The sequence below is a fragment of the Dendropsophus ebraccatus genome, chromosome 7 (assembly GCF_027789765.1).
Source record: "Dendropsophus ebraccatus isolate aDenEbr1 chromosome 7, aDenEbr1.pat, whole genome shotgun sequence".
NCBI lineage: Eukaryota > Metazoa > Chordata > Amphibia > Anura > Hylidae > Dendropsophus > Dendropsophus ebraccatus.
In genome coordinates, this window is record NC_091460.1 from 79714525 (window position 1) to 79731467 (window position 16943).

At 38.6% G+C, this 16943-nt stretch overlaps 1 pseudogene; it reads left to right on the forward strand.

The window, feature by feature from the left end:
- Positions 1–14292, forward strand: part of LOC138796567 (large ribosomal subunit protein uL5-like) — a 165479-nt pseudogene extending 151187 nt beyond the window's left edge.
- Positions 14293–16943: the final 2651 nt, after the last annotated feature.

A 16943-nucleotide genomic window follows, 5' to 3' on the forward strand; every position in this document is an offset into this window, starting at 1 on the left:
TTGGTGGGCTACAGCTGTTTTGCAAGATTGACCCGCTACCTCTGGCCTCTGGAAGCAGGTCATCCCCGCGAAAAAGCTTTAGCCCGCCTAGACAGCCTAATAGCTGAACATTTTTTCCATCTGTTCCAGTGATTTTAAAGAGAACCAATCAACTAAATATAACTGTCCCTATTATGAAAGTATATCTCTCCCTAAGTCTATTCATGAAGATACAGACTGCATTTGCAGTCTGTATCTTTATACTTTACCTGATCCTCTGTTCCCTGGCTGTTCCGGTGGGCGCAGCCATCTTGATGATGTCACTTGCGTTCCAGCGTGACGTCATCAAGATGGCGGCGTCGCCGGAACAGCCAGGGAACAGAGGATCTGGTAAAGTATAAAGATACAGACTGCAAAGGCAGTCTGTATCTTCATAGTTAGACTTCATGAGGGTACAGACTGCATTTGCAGTCTGTATCTTTATACTTTACCTGATCCTCTGTTCCCTGGCTGTTCCGGTGGGCACCGCTATCTTGATGACGTCACTTGCGTTCCAGCTGTGCATTCCAGCGTGACGTCATCAAGATGGCGGCGCCGCCGGAACAGCCAGGGAACAGAGGATCTGGTAAAGTATAAAGATACAGACTGCAAATGCAGTCTGTACCCTCATGAAGTCTAACTATGAAGATGCCTTTGCAGTCTGTATCTTCATAGATAGACTTCATGAGGATACAGACTGCATTTATACTTTACCTATCCTCTGCTTCAGTGCCGCAAGGGAGCCGCCATCTTGATTACGGGCCTTGCGCTCCACCGCTGGAATGCAAGTGACGTAATCAAGATGGTGGCGCCGGCCTTGCTGCACCGAAGAAGAGGATTAGGTAAAGTATAAGATACAGACTGCAGAGGCAGTCTGTATCTTCATAAATAGATTAAAGAAGAGGGACTTTAGATAATACACAGCGATCTTGCGCTGTATAGCGCGAGATCACTGTGTATTAACAGAGCGGCAGGCAAAGGATCAATGGAACCTTTCCTGCCACTCTGCATGAAGGGAGTTTCCTGTCTCACGCCGGCTCTTTTGAAAAGAGCCGGCTCGAGACAGGAAAGTAAAAAGGGAAAAATTCAAAAACGTGGCAATAAAAATAATTGATTATATTTGCAAATGTCAATAAAATTATGATTTGCATCTAATTAGGAATAAAAAAATTTTAACTTTCGTCCATGATTGGTTCTCTTTAAATAATTCTATGAAATAAAGAATTAACAAGGATTGTTTTTTAGTTCTGATATTGAGTTTTATTATACAACAGTAATTTCTACTGCAACGGAGCACTGCACACATGACTTCTTTTTGTATCTCCCAATAAATCATTTAGTTTGCTCCACTATGACCCCACCACCATATGTTTTTGGGCCACAGCAGTGACGGCTCTTAAATTCCTCCTAACCTTAAGTGTGTTATAGTAAGAATGTTCTTTGTTCTCCATAACAACCAGTCACAGCTCAGCTTTAAAATCCTGGTAAAATAAAGCTGAGCTGTTACTGGTTACTTACTATGGGCAACAACAAAAAAATCTTACTAGTAGACTGCTTGATAAATCTCCCAAATGTTCTTTCATGTGGTTGTGTGTTTTTTTTTTTTTTTAATTTGGACTTCTCTTAAAAAGTGCACCTACAGATATAATTTAAAATATACATTTGTGAAGTGCCAATTATTAAAATAAAATTGAGGCATAAAGATGATAGATAGATAGATAGATAGATAGATAGATAGACCACACATACATTCATTAATGAAGAGCTGATGGAAGAATTACACTAGGTATAAATCCGAAGGCCTGAAAATATAGGTCTTATTTTATTTTATTTATGACTAATACATTGTACGTTAAGAGCTGCACAATTCTCCTGAGTATATTTTATTGGGTCATTTAAGCACTTCTCCAATGGTTGAAGTCACTCAGCATTCAGTACTATGCCTTAGTACACACCTGAGGCACATTTTAATGATTCAATAAAACACAACCTGTCATGTCTTATTGCTTATAACTGTGTTACACTGCATCTTGTCTACAATATGAAACAATATAACACAGGACTCCAGTGTCAGACATCAAAGTTTCTGTTCACAATAAAATTAATAGTCAGCATGCACTTAAAATGCTGTTGATGGATGGCATAGAATTCAATGTTGTTGTCGGTGTATGACACAGAGGTTGGCACCATTGTAAAGATTGCCCAAAATGTAATATTCCATATTGCGCAGGCTTGTTCCCTTAGAGACAGCATTAAACTGCATTGCAGCCTACATGACCTAATTTTAAAGAATCTTGCGTCTTGGTCTTGGTCAAGAGGTAAAGATTAAGCTCAGCAAGATAAGTCCAACAGGGCTCATTTACTGCAGTGTACAGAGTATTAATATTCTTGCTTTAGAGTGGACAGAAAAACTGATTGCCATTGTAATTCTTCATCAGACCTACTGAATATTTCGTTAGCTGCATTTATTACTTAGTAACATTCAAGTTTTGGCGCTACCAAACCCTATTGCAGCCACAAACATGCAGTATGAATTGTGTCTAGTGGTCCGTTCAAGCTTAATGTAGTGCTTTAAGACAAGTGTCCATAAAACAGAAATCCAGCAAGAGGAAAAAATGTGGTACTCATCAATTCTTGATGCACATAGAAACTTTATTCCATCATACAGCCAGCGTACAGATGTAGGAGGACAAACTTGTGATGATGACTTCAGAGGACTGAGAGGAAGCATGTGGGTGTATGTCGCCTGTTTGTCCTCCTACATCTGTACACTGATGTGTATGATGGAATAAATTTTCTATGTGCATCAAGCCTTGGTCGGTGCCATATTTTTTGCTTTTGCAAAACTTCTGTTGAATATTTAGCAATATTTTAAATATAGACAGTGTCAACACAGTGGTCCACATTTATTGTTCAGTTTATGTGTGATTTTTTTTTTTTTTTTTTACAAAATTGCAGCAGTTAAAATTTTGTAATGAAAATTTTTTTTATATTGTCACATTTGCTCTCAAAATATTCTCTCACATCAAATAATCACAAATAGAAGCCAGACAAAGAGCAGCTTTCATAGTCAAGCTGTAAATGTACTTTTATTAAAAGTAAAACTAAATTTTATTGAATGTTGTAGAAAGTACCATATGTTACGAACAATAAAACATATGAGTTCTGTTTTGTCTATAAAAGTTTTTCATTAGTATCGTAGTTGTACGGTAGGTGTACCTTATTGCTTGGATTCAGACATAGTTATTTATCAAAGAAAACATAAAGACGAGATGAGGACATAAGACACTTTGTGATAAGGGAGGAGAGAGTATAAGGGACAAAGGTAGGAAGGGGACTGCCTACTTGCAAGACTGGCAAGTCAGTCATTAAAGGCCATCATATCCTTGAAAAAAAGTTATTCCCTATAGCTAACATCATACTTTCTTTTGTAAAATTAAAGCCCTTTTATAGGGGTCAACGGGCTGCAGAAAGCAAGAGCTTATCTCTGTGTTCAGCCTCACTTACTGCCCCTTCACAAGGCTTTATCAATAGTGTTGAGCGAACTTAAGGAAACTGTCCAGGTTCGGCAACTTCTCCAAGAAGTTGAATGCAATCTTAGGGAGCCCTGGCAGCCTTAGAGCGGCTTCTATCTTCTCTAGACCCCAGGAATCATATGCCGAGCGTTCGGGTTGGTAGAAATTGCCAAACTTGGATAACTTCACTCACTTTTTATTAATTATGCAGCCCATTTAATGCACGATTGTCAGCTGCACATTACCTGTTATGGATAATAATGATGCATTCAATGATCACCACAAAAGATCCAAACAGCCGATGAACAAGCAATAGCTTGTTTATCAGCTTATCGCTGGTCTTTTTACACAGAATAATAGGCATTCTCAATTTGCCTGCTGATTAATCCTGAGGATAAAGCATCAATCAAAAATTCCTGGAAAACCACTTGAAGGTCATATATAGTAAATTGTATAACTCTCTTTCATTTGCATCTATATATTATCTTTTGTCCAAAGGTATAGTGTTGTCAGTCTTTAAAAAAGCAATATCTATACAAAAAAAAAAAATCTTACTACTTTTAAGATCATAAACAACTGGAAAAATAAACTAGACAAAACCATACAACTATAACTTAACTATACTGTTTTAATAAAATATAGATTTGTTGTTACAGTTCCATTTATTATTCTTGTTTAAATTATCATTGATTTTTGTTGTTTGGTTTTGTTTTCTATGGTAAAGTAATGTGAATTTCATGGGCTAAAGCACACTTGTAATTATCATTTAGAAAGGTAGACATGCTATATTATAAAATACTTTAAGTGTACCTGTAGTAAACTAGCAAGCAAAAGAGAAAACGTTATTTGGGTAAAATAACAAACACTTCAAATGGAATGTACTATGAGAGAATTACACATTATTACAATATTTTTGTTAGGAACTGGACAGCAGGACAAGACAAGACAGTGAGCCCTAAGCTCAGCCCCGCCCACTGTCTCTACCTACTTGCCACAATCCGCCCTAAGATGGCAATGAGCAACTTGGCGACGGTCCCTGCACTGGCTAGGTGGAACACAAATACAAGACAGACAGACAGACGAACAAAATGAAGAATAGTAAACAGTCCGGGTCACAACAATGGCAGCAAAAGTACAAAATCACAATCCAATAAACGTAGTCAAAGTCCAGGCAAAATGGTCAAGGGCAGGCGGCAAGCAAGGGAGGTCAAGGAATAAGGCAAAAATCAGAGATAGCAAATACACAGAAGATAAAAGCGGGCAGAGACTAAGTCAATTACCAGCAATAAGTGCACAAACCTGGTTAGTTATATAGGAGGCTAGGGTTCTGATCCAGAATGTAATTGGACCATCCCCCTGATCTCCAAACACAGACACCTGAGAACAAGACAGATCCACTGGCAGGAAGACCTGTCAGTCACAGCAGAACCAAAACACACATTAACCATGACATGGCCAGACAGAACTCAGCAGGTGAAGTCGGGTGTGTCTCCCAAAGAGAGCAAATAAACCAGTGTTCAGGCACAGCAAAACAAAACACAGAACAGAATAAAAGAATATCAATGCCTTCTCGGCCGCACAGCACGAGCCGAGGGACGCATAACGCTCCGCAAAGATAACATCCTGACAGTACCCCCCCCCTTTTATGAGGGGCCTCAGGACCCTCACAGGACTCACTTAGTAGATTTCCATCTGACTCCCATTCATCAGAAGAAGAGTCTATGGCATGGAGAACAGGCTTACTGACAGGATGAGCAGAAGAACATGTTAAATTCACATCAGATACAGGCAAATCAGGTACAACAGAACTAGAAATATTAATTTCGCTGGAGGGTACCTGTGCGCCCAAGTGACCTTCCTGGGAGTCACCTGAACGCCAATGATTTGGGTGCAGGTTTTCTTGCCGCTTGGGACGCTTGTGGCAGAAACTGGTGTAATGGCCACTATCACCACAGTAGTAACATAGACCATTGTGTCTCCGGTGTTCTCACCTGGTCCTGGCGTCCAATTGTCCCAGCTGCATGGGCTCGTCCTCAGGAATAGTAGGGGTAACAACAGAGTGTTTGACAGAATAGGAGACAGGGTATTTAGAAGAGTCAGAGCCTACTCTCTCCCTATGTCTGTCACGGAGACTGCGGTCTATGCGAATAGCCAAATTCATGGCCAGCTTAAGGGTGAAAGGATCTGGGTGTCCTGTCCAGGCATCCTTAATGTCATCAGATAACCCCTGCTTAAATTTGCATCTAAGCGCAGGATCATTTCATCCGGATGGAACGCACCACTGGCGGAACTCGGCACAATACTCCTCCACCGGTCGCTTGCCCTGTCTCAAAGTAGTCAACTGCCTTTCAGCTGCTGCTGCCCTGTCAGGGTCATCATAGAGTAACTCCAATGCAGAGAAAAACTGATCCACAGAAGATAACTCAGTGGCATCTGGAGGCAAAGAAAAGGTCCACTCCTGTGGAGGTCCTTGTAAGAGTGACATAATGATGCCCACTCTCTGGCTCTCACCCCCAGAGGACCGGGGACAAAGTCTGAAAAACAACTTACATCCCGCTCAGATTCGAAAGGCCCTTCTCTCGCTTTTGAACCTATCAGGAATATCAGCGCCTTCTCGGCCGCACAGCACGAGCCGAGGGATGCATAACGCTCCGCAAAGATACCATCCTGTCAATTTTACTAGAATAATTATAAATTTATTTATATTTTTATTCATATATATTCAATATATAATTTTTATTCATTATCACTAGTGATGAGCGAATACTGTTCGATCAAATAGATATTCAATCGAATAGTGAGATATTCGAATATTTGATATTCGTATGAATATCCAGCGAATATTCAATAAATATTCGATAAGCATTCAAATCCCCAAGCTTCCGGTTTCACCCTCCAAATGGTCATATAGATGTTTTTCACTAATCGAATACTTGTTTCCATGGAATTTAATGGGAATATTCGAATATTCGCGGGATATTCGTAAGAATATTGAATATTTGAATATCTCACTATTCGCTCATCACTAATTATCACCTATAAATAATATATAATCAAATTATGAGAAATACATGTCTATATTAATACTCATTTCTGTTTTTATCTAATTTTAGACCTGAGGAGGTATTTTGGTCATTTAAAATCCCACTTTGGATTCGATATATTGATGAAATGTTTGTCCTATGGCCAGGAAATAAGGAGCAATTAGTAGAATTCTTTAACACCTGAATTCGAATGCAATTGGATTATACTTATGATATTGGAGAACTCTTCAGGATGTCTTCAGGTACAGTTAAGAGAGCAATGTCATTTATGTGTTTAGTCCATATGAACTTCAGTTGGCCTCTCCTTTAATGTCATCAAAGTTAGCATAATAGGAACTTTGAGCATGCTTGGATTTGTCTAAACCTGAACGCCTGGCATTTGATTACTGGTAGCTGAAGAAATTGGATGCATACCTAAGGCTGCCTGGAAAACTCCCTAGGGTTGCATCTAACTTCTTTAACTACCAGTAATCAATTGCCAAGCGCATGTATTCGGAAAAACCCTAGCATGCTAGAGGTTCACTCATCTTTAATTGAAATACAATACACATACCTTATCAATATTTAATGACTGCATTATAGTTATATAAAACATAACAAAAAAAAATGTTTTGCAAAAAAAAAAAAAGTTCATATATCTGTCTTCATATATAGTCTTTATATTGTAGCTTTTTTAAATATAAATTTTATTCTATTAGATTTACTTTTTTTTTCAGAAATATCATGTGAAAAGAGAAGTGCTATGTACCCATTTGTTTTAAGTAGAGTCTTGTGACTACAGCGGTTTCACTTGTCACTCAAACAGCACAATACCCTGAGAAAGTATAAAAGTACAGAGGCAGTCAGCTGCAACCAATGTATTACTGATGAATGTGTGCAGACAGGTTGTCCAGGCTTATGCTACATCAAGCATATTTTATCATAATTCAGTTAAAGGCTCTGTTATGCTTTTGTTTACAATAACACATTGAAATACATAAAAGAAGCCAACAAGACAAGTAAATTCTCATAAAAGTTCATAAAAAAGTCAGGTCAACTCGGTCTGCCTAGTAGGAAATAGGAGAATAATTGAAGCATATGGATCTGGTGTCTATAAATTCATGGATTAATTGTTAATAATTAATTTAGACTCTGTCTAAAATGACATTAAATTACAGGCACTGTTACATGCAGTGCTACCAGCCATGGCCAGCACTTGCAGGTGGAACTTGGAAGGTGAAAAATCATCTTTTTCCTTGTACACAACTACATAAAATAGAGCGAAACGTGTGCCAAAAAAGAGATGCACAAAGAGAGAAACAGGGATAAGAAACATTTTAAATCGGCCACAATATTTTTATTATTATTATTATTATTATTATTATTATTATTATTATTATTATTATTCATGGTAAAGTAAATGCTTTAACCCTTTTTTACACACTTAGTAAATGAATAAACTGAATCCACAATTCATTTATAGTCAATATGTCAATTTAACAAAAACTAAAGAACTAAGGTCACCTTATTTAATTCCAATGTAATGCTGAAAGTCCACTCCTCATGCTGTATTGCTCATACTTGTAAGTTACATTTACTTCACATGGTCTTGTCCACCCCCTATTGATAAGCTTGAGTTGCTCTAACCATAGGTTGCATTTGTGATCCCTTCCTACCTCTTAAAGGGTCTGCACACCCAAATCCTTCCCCTGCCAACCACTGCCAGTCACCTGTCGTTTCTGGCATCTTTAACAGTCCCACCCTGCCTAAACAAAGGTTTTTAGCTTGCTGCTCGCTTAATGCGACTCTGTACCCACAATCTGCCCCCCCCCCCCCCAAACCACCTGTATGTTCGGATAGCTGCTTTTATTCCAAGATCTGTCCTGGGGTCTGTTCGGCAGGTGATGCAGTTACCCTAAAAAACAACTTTTAAACTTGCAGCCTCCTACCCAAAGGTCGGGCTTAGATTGTGTATGCATTAGAATGGCACAACCTCCTGTCCCTCCTCCCTTCCCTCCTCATCATTAGGAATGCTCCAGGCAGATTGTCTCCTATTCCTCACCTGTGTCAGCATGGCACATGGGCTTTATCGTTAAGGCACCTGTGCAATGTTTAGACAGGAGTAAATGTTCCAGTGGCATTCCTAATGATGAAGAGGGTGGGGAGGAGAGACGGAGGGGTGGTGCAAGGTTAGGGCATGGATATTCTAAGCCCTTGCCGTTGGACACAGGGCTGCAAGTTGCAAGCTGCATCCCCTGCCGAACGGACCCCGGGATATATCTTGGATTTAAAGCAGCTATCCGAATGTACAAGTGGTTTGGGGGGAGGGGGGGGGGGAGTCAGATTGTGGGTACGGAGTCGCTTTAAACTATTTCCATACCATACATTACAATATGTTAATGTATGGCTTTCTTCTAGTCTTTATCTCTTCTTGCCATCCTGAATCCTTCTGTGTACTAATTTCTGACCTTAACCTGGCCATGACTACTGAACTTGTGCCTCCTTCTATTAGTGTGGCCTATTTACATTCCATATGCTACCAAAAATGCAACATGTTGTTTCCCTTTTAAAATTTCATGAACCAAAGTAACTGAAATGATGTGTCTTTTATAAAAAAAAAAAAATATATATATATATATATATATATATATATATATATATATATATATACAGTCCAAGAATCCCGCGGCACAACCAAATGTGATAAAAAATCCAAAAGTGTTTATTCCATATCAGGTAGAAAAATACATGCGACGTTTCAATCTTGAGAAAGATCTCGCGATGAGATTGAAACGTTGCATGTATTTTTCTACCTGATATGGAATAAACACTTTTGGATTTTTTATCACATTTGGTTGTGCCGCGAGATTCTTGGACTCTGTATAAGTGAGACGTGGATTCGGTCTCCAGCCGCTGGCACCCAGCACACCTTGTGAGCAGAGTGCGTTCCATTGTGGAAGTTTTATATATATATATATATGTATATAATTTTTTTTTTGCAGTAGAGCATTTTGTTGCAATATTAGCGGGTTAAACTTTTTATATCAGTAGTTTATACAATGGTGAAAAATGTGGATTAGAAGGAATTTTGCATTTATATACATACCGTATTTTACCCTACATTTTCACTTTCTCTACAAGACAATAAAATGCTACCTATAAGCGAAGACATTTTATACAGTTGGTAAGATAAATGGTGAATAAAATAAATCATTCCAGATTCATTCACTCACATACTGTGAAATTTCTCATTTATAAAAAGAGTTGTAATCCATCTAAAAAATACATTAATTCATGCCTGCAGGATAGTCATATTCTAGCAGAAAAACCAAAACACTTCTTCCTTTTTTAGGACCCTTAACATGACAAGTGTTGATGGTCGATAGAATTGTTACCTAAAATATTTAACTGGAGAAAGATGTACTGTTTTATATCCCATCATGAGTACATTATCTCACCATTTGTTTTCTTCTGCCTTTTGTTTCCGGTTGCTTCGTTTGTTCACAATAGAACAGTATGTATATATATATATATATATATATATATATATATATATATATATACTATTATCATATCATATCATACATTATATCATACTATTTGCATGACAGACGAAAACTCACACTAAATTTGTTCTGAACCTTTGGTGCACAGGCAAATATTTATTAGAGATGATTAACCGGGACACTCAAACCCAAGTTTGATCTAAACCTTATCTAAACAGATTTAATTCGAACAAAGACTTTGCCTGTTCATCATGGTAAAAACCATTTCAGCTAGAAATGCCAGAATTGCATTTTTCTTTCTATTTTACCTCACATGTTTTTTTTTTTTTCATTACATTTATTGGTAAAATCAAATATGCCGCCAAAAATTACAAGTGGCCCCACTAAACCTGTTGCCCATTTCGTGCTACCCATACCACAGGCAGTGACAAGCTCCATAACACAATAATTTATGATTCACTCTAAACTGCTGTGCCATTTTAGCATAATCTTTGGTGCAACTTCTGTCACAAAAAGGGTCAGAGTCACTAAGGCAGCCTGCCACCCTTGATTCCAGGAATGTTTTATGCCAGTTTTCAGGGTGTTGTTCCACTGTAAATTGTTACCTTTAGTTTTAGTTTATAAGTAAATGTTTTAACACTGTTTTTGTACCCCTACTTGTTGCGCAGTAGAACAGGTGTTACATATGCATAGGACTTGCGATTAAATTGGTTGTCCAGGATAAATGCTTATTTAGCCATAAACTGTAGGCTGACTGTCCACTTCCGGTGGGAACAGTATGTCAACGAATGAGAGGACAGTGTACCTGTTGTTTCAAAAAACTTTTGACATGTCATAGAGACATATCAAAAGTTTTGATTTGTCCGGGTCTGAGTGTTTAGACTAGTAATGATCGGGAGAATGATTGGGGAGAAGACTGTGCTGCACGTTTTTTGTAAGAAATAAAAGAATCAGGCTCCATAGAGCTCCATTATAAGCCAGACTCTTTTTTCTAACACAGAGCGTAGAGAAGACACAATGCAGTGTGTCTTCTGACGGCTCATTCTCCTGGTCAGTACAGGTCTGAAAACTCAGACCCAGACCGATCAATTCTTTTGACATATCTCTGTGACATTGAAAAAGAATTGGTTAGGCAGCATCTAGTGGTAAAGTTCTTAGTGAGGTTTATTCAAGAAACATACATCATGGCAATATTTCGACCCCTGAGGGTCCTTCTCAAGCTTTAAAAAGACCCCCAGGGGTCGAAATGTTGCCATGATGTTTGTTGCTTAAATAAACCTCACTAAGAACTTTACCACTGGATGCTGCCTGACCAATTCTTCTTTGATGTTATTTGGTTTCCTATTGGGATTGGAGGCCTCCAGGCGTGCGTCCTAGAATTTCTCCAAGGAAGGCTCTTATTACACATTTGTAACTGGTGCTGTTGGACACTTTTCTTTGGATGGTATGACTCTATGACTTTTTAAAACTTTTTTGAAATGACAGGTAAACTTTAATTATGTTAAAGGGGTTGTGTAATTAAGAAAACTATGTCTAAACTGAATCTTTATAAGAAATTAAACATGTATTTCAACAAGCATAAACATTTATTTTCAAACAAGCATTTCTGAAACTGTGCTGTTTGATTTCAATTTACTAATCCCTCATGTTCCTGCATTGTTTTGAAATTCTGCTGCCCCTTGCAAGAATAAATCTAAGGGTGAGTTTTATTATGTTGTCTTGTAGAAGGTTCACTTTGTTGCCTTTAGCTACCAATCACAGGTAAGCTAAGATAAGACCAAATAATAAATTTCCCCTTAAGTGTGTACAAACTTAGTAAAATTTAGAAATTCTAAAAATTTTAATCCCAGTTCAAAATTGTTTAAGTTCTCAACTTTTAAATGGCTTACATGTTGACCTGAATGCACAATACGAAGCTAATGAGTCATGATGGGATTGAGACAGACTGTCTACAGGTGTGAGTGAGCGCTGGACTGCATAATGTTCTGTAAACCTAAATGGAGAAACATTTGTGCGCACAGAGTCCCTCTGTTAAATTCAAGATGCTATCAATAAATATAGACTTTACATTCAGAGACTCAGAGGCAACCCAGAATGTCCTGTAAAGCTGTGTTGTAACATTTTATAACTTTGATCAAATTGAAGAACAAATAAAATGAAATTAATTACATTTACTAAAGTCAATATGAAATGTGCTCTGTGTGAATGAAATACCGTCCCTGAAGTCAACCGGTCAACAGAAGAGCACATCTAGGTCATATTTATAGATCAAAAAATGTTATTTACCCTGTCTAAATCTGGTACATCAGGGAAAGATTGTATTTTCAACGACTGTTTCCTGACTTTAATGCAATGGTATTAATATGCATGATGGTGCACAATCCAATTAAACTTCACCTCCAGAAGTGTCCTTTTAATTAGATGACCTTAAATTCAACTTTTTATTATCTTGAGCAAATAGGGTTTGAACATAATTTTTGTTGTAATATGAACCCAGCTCTGTTCATTTAACTTAAAGCAAGATTAAATTTTTTTAATCAAAGCCAAACCAGCATAATATATAGCTATGATCAAAACAATGATCAAAATGCGTAGATTTAAAATGCAGTGAAATTTTATTTTACTATAATTCTAAAGGGGGTCTTTGATATGGAAAATGCAAGTTGTTTAGAGAAAATGTGTCTGATGATCTGCATAAAGCATTCATACTTAAGGACCACTTTAAAGATTCACTCGTTGCATTCAAGTGCAAGAGTTAAAGTTCAGTTTGAGCAAATAGCAGGGACTGCTGCCTACATACCCTGATGATACATCTGGTATATTACTAACTACTTTAGCACAGATGGACCATTGGATTTCAAATCTGCAAATGCCTGCACTCTGGGAGTGTATTTTAGAAATACAAGCATCTGAGGATAGGTGCAGCAGATTACATCCCAGTCTCCTGCTGCTGTGCTTATGTACAGATTCACCAGCACTTACTTTATCTCTTAGTTAAAGCGGAACTAATAGCAGGTTTGTATAAATGAACCTGCTGGTATCCTCCAGCAGCTCTTTATCTCATGTCTGCAGTGATGTAAATGATTTTTTCATGTGTCCCGCCATTCCCGAGTTTCTTTGATAGAATAAAATATGCAAATTGGGGTCTTACAAACATTTTGGGCTTTACGAGCACCCCCTTGGCCCACTTCGCCAACTATGCATATTCATATATGCATAGTAGTTGGTCTCATAACAGGTCATGTGGATTGGGCTGCGTTACAAGCGCTGTATCCCCAGCCTAGTGTGCTCTCACCTCCCAGGATCTGTGCTGCCGCAGAGGTATCTGATATCTGAGGTCTGTAATCCAAACCAAACATGGAAGTGTCAATGGTTGCCATAGTGAGCGTGTGGACACTTAAATGAGAAAGCTCCTACATTCTAATTATTACAGGACAATTTCAGGGATAGATCTTGGAGTAGGGACAGAAAGGATTTTCAGAGATTTAAGGCTCACAAGACCCCAAAAGTCTTTCTTAGGCCTAACACACAGCACAGACTACCAGGACATCAGCTTCTTAGACAGACAGGCAGGCAGTGTATAATTTTCTTTTATACACCTATATTGGCCAATTTCGCAAGACACCCTATTGCACTACTTTAAAAAAAAAAAAAAAAAAAAACGTAACTGCTGCTGCCATATATCAAATTTAATAAATACACTCTATATAACAGTGTTTACTTAGTTCCTGTTAGCTAAAAATTGTTGCAGTACACTTTATTGCACTCTTCACACAGGGCTCAGCTTAGGGGCCTTAAACTCTATTTATGAAGGTGTCACCTCAAGGACCTCTAAATCAATTTTTAGAGGGCTCACCTTATTTTTTGTCACTGCGCTTCTGAGTTGGTATTAATAATTTTGGTGCCTTCTGACCTTACTTTAGTAGCTGTGTTAAAGCTAATGCAAATAAAATTCTTGTAAAAGACCTTAAGGTGAGAGAATAGGAACTGCTGAAGTAAAGAACTTGTTTGACATAGGCAAGTTTGGATTTGGTATCCAGGGGCACATCGATCTGGGAATTCAACCTGAACCATGCATAGGAATTTATGGGCTGTAATTCAATGTGATTCAATATTGCTGACAAGAAGCACAAAGCTGACACTATTGCTGCAAAGCACAACATTTTGGGGAAAAAAGCCATGTGCTTGTTCCAACGAAAGTATGATGGAATCATCCTCCTTGGAAAATAAGCTGCTTCAATTATTTCAATAACTCGATTAAAAAGTCAATTAAATGCCCGGGCCCTTTTTTTTTAATTTGGTGGTTCAGCACATTCTTCAACGTACCGTGGACTGCCAGGGCTACCACACTTGTCTTTAACATCAATGTCTTCAATGTTGAGGGAGTACCTGGACGACCGTAACCCTGACCTCCCAGATCCCCCTGCGCCCTACAATTATTGGGTCTCCAAGCTGGAAACATGGCTACAACTGCCCCGCTACACCTTGGAGGTGCTGGCTGGCCCTGCCGTCAGTGTTCTCTGAAATTCATTTTATGAAGCCTTCCAAAAATTTAGTTTGAGGCCCTTGAACTCAGCCCTCACTTCTAGGGCTTCTAACTCCATTTTTGGAGGGCTCACCTCGAGGGCCACAAAATAAATTTTTGGAGAGCTCTTCTAAAACTCTATTTTTGGAGAGCTTATCTGAAGGCCCTCTAACTCCATTTTGGAGGGATCACCTCAAGGGCCTCAATATAATTTTTTAAAAGAGGGCTCACTTCAAGGGCCTCCATATAATTTTTAATGGGGCTCATCTCAAGGGCCTCAAATGCGATTTTTAGAGGGCTTACCCCTTTGAGCCTGTAAATATTTTTTTAGGTCTCACTTCAAGGGCCTAAATAATTTTTGAAGGGGACACCTCAAGGGCCTCAAACACAGTTTTTGGAGGGCTCATCTTTTGTCTATGCTCCTCCTAATTCGTATTGATAATTTTGGTGCCTTCTGCCTTCCCTGGATATCTGGGTCTTGAAGGTAAAGGGAGTACCCTGGTTTGCCAGAGTAATCGCACTTGCCCTTTCTTACTCTTTAAAGGATTAAAAGTGTGATCATTCGAATTCCAGGGCCTCTTACAAACACTGTATTGTTATTGATTCGTTATTACCTCCAAAAATGTTTTGATGAGGGTCATCATCTGGCGTTAAACCACCTTGGATCCCTCACAACTGACCAGCATGCTTTAAATGAATGATGGAAGTTAATTTCTTAAATAGTGCTTTTATTTGTATAGCACCAACTGATTCCACAGCACTTTACACAGTTGGCAATTTTAGCCCCTGTCCCCATTAGGGATCACAATCTAAGTTGACCTAACTGCATGTTTTAAGTGTGGAAGGAAACCGGAGTACCCAGAGGAAACCCACACAAACAACGATAGAACATACAAACTCTTTGCAGATGTTGCGTTTGAGGGGCTCACCTCAAGGGCCTCTAAATAAATTTTTGGAGTGCTCACCTCAAAGTAATCAAACTCAATTTTTGGAGGGCTCACTATCATGGTCATGAAACTCAATTTTTGGAGGGCTCACCATCAAGGGCCTGAAACTTAATTTTTACAGGGTTTCTATGGGACCCAGACCCCTTTATGTGTAATGAAGGGTGTATGGAAGTGCCAGATGAATTTCAAAATTTAAACAGGATGTGTCTGACCACATAACACAAACACACAATGACAGTTAGTGATGGGTGATGTTTGATTTCCTCCTTGCCTATGCCCTCTGTGGTTGTCATAGGCAACGTGATTTAACCCCTTAACGATGGATAACATACATTTACGCCATCTCGTCAGTAGGGGAGTTCAGAGCAGGGCTGCGCCACGACCCCGCTCTGAACTGTTCAGATCCTGACTGCTATCTGCAGCCTGGGACTATTAGTGGGAGCTGCATTTAAAAGTCCTTTGTAGCCCCTCTCACTGGTGCGATAGAGGAGGGGGAAATCCTTCATCTTACCACCCCAGGACTCAACGTCGAAATGACGCTGATCCCGACTCGGTATTCTATTAATTTGGTCTGCTGCAGGCCAAACCAATAGAGCACCCATGTCATTGATTGGGGCTATATAAAGCATACTACACTGATCTCTATGAGAGATCAGTGTTGTTATATTAGAAGTCCCCTAGGGGACTTCTAATTACTATGTAAGTTAAAAAAAAAAGTGTTTTTATTAATAAAAAAAAAAAAAAAACATCCCCTAATAGAAGTCTGAATCATTTTGGCGGATTTAGAACCAATTGCCAGTTTTCCATAGAGTTTTGATCTCAACACATAATGGTCATCCTGGAACCAAATAAAATCCAAATTGAGGGACCACTGTATAATATAGAAAGGTTTTAGGCACTTTCCTTCATAATCACTTACCACCTGGCCCAAAATTTGCTCTTTCTAGGTGGTTCCCAATGGTTACAATCTGTAGCTCAGCTTGCTGGTCTTACACTGCTGGTCTTACACTGCTGCATAGTACATAGGGACTCTGCAGCCTTCTTTCCAGTATATTGACCAAAATATGGAATACCACTTTGATATTAAATAGTGGGTAACTATACTTTTTCTGAATACCCTCAAATTTAAATTGCCAAATCCCACATAAACAGCAACTGTAAAGCATAGTAAGTGCTAAAGCAAAGTCAGGGAGGGTGATTTAAGTAATTCCAGTTAAATTCTATGTTTTTGAGTATACTATACAATATCTCTAATGATTATAGTTAAATTTTGTTAAAGGGGTAGGACACTTTATAGTAAAATTGCTCAGTGAACAGTATTAGTAAGTGTACTTACAGCACTTACTGACAGCAGCTCCCTGTGTACCCCACAGAGCTAAAATCAGACCCCTCTATTCCAGGCTGTGCTT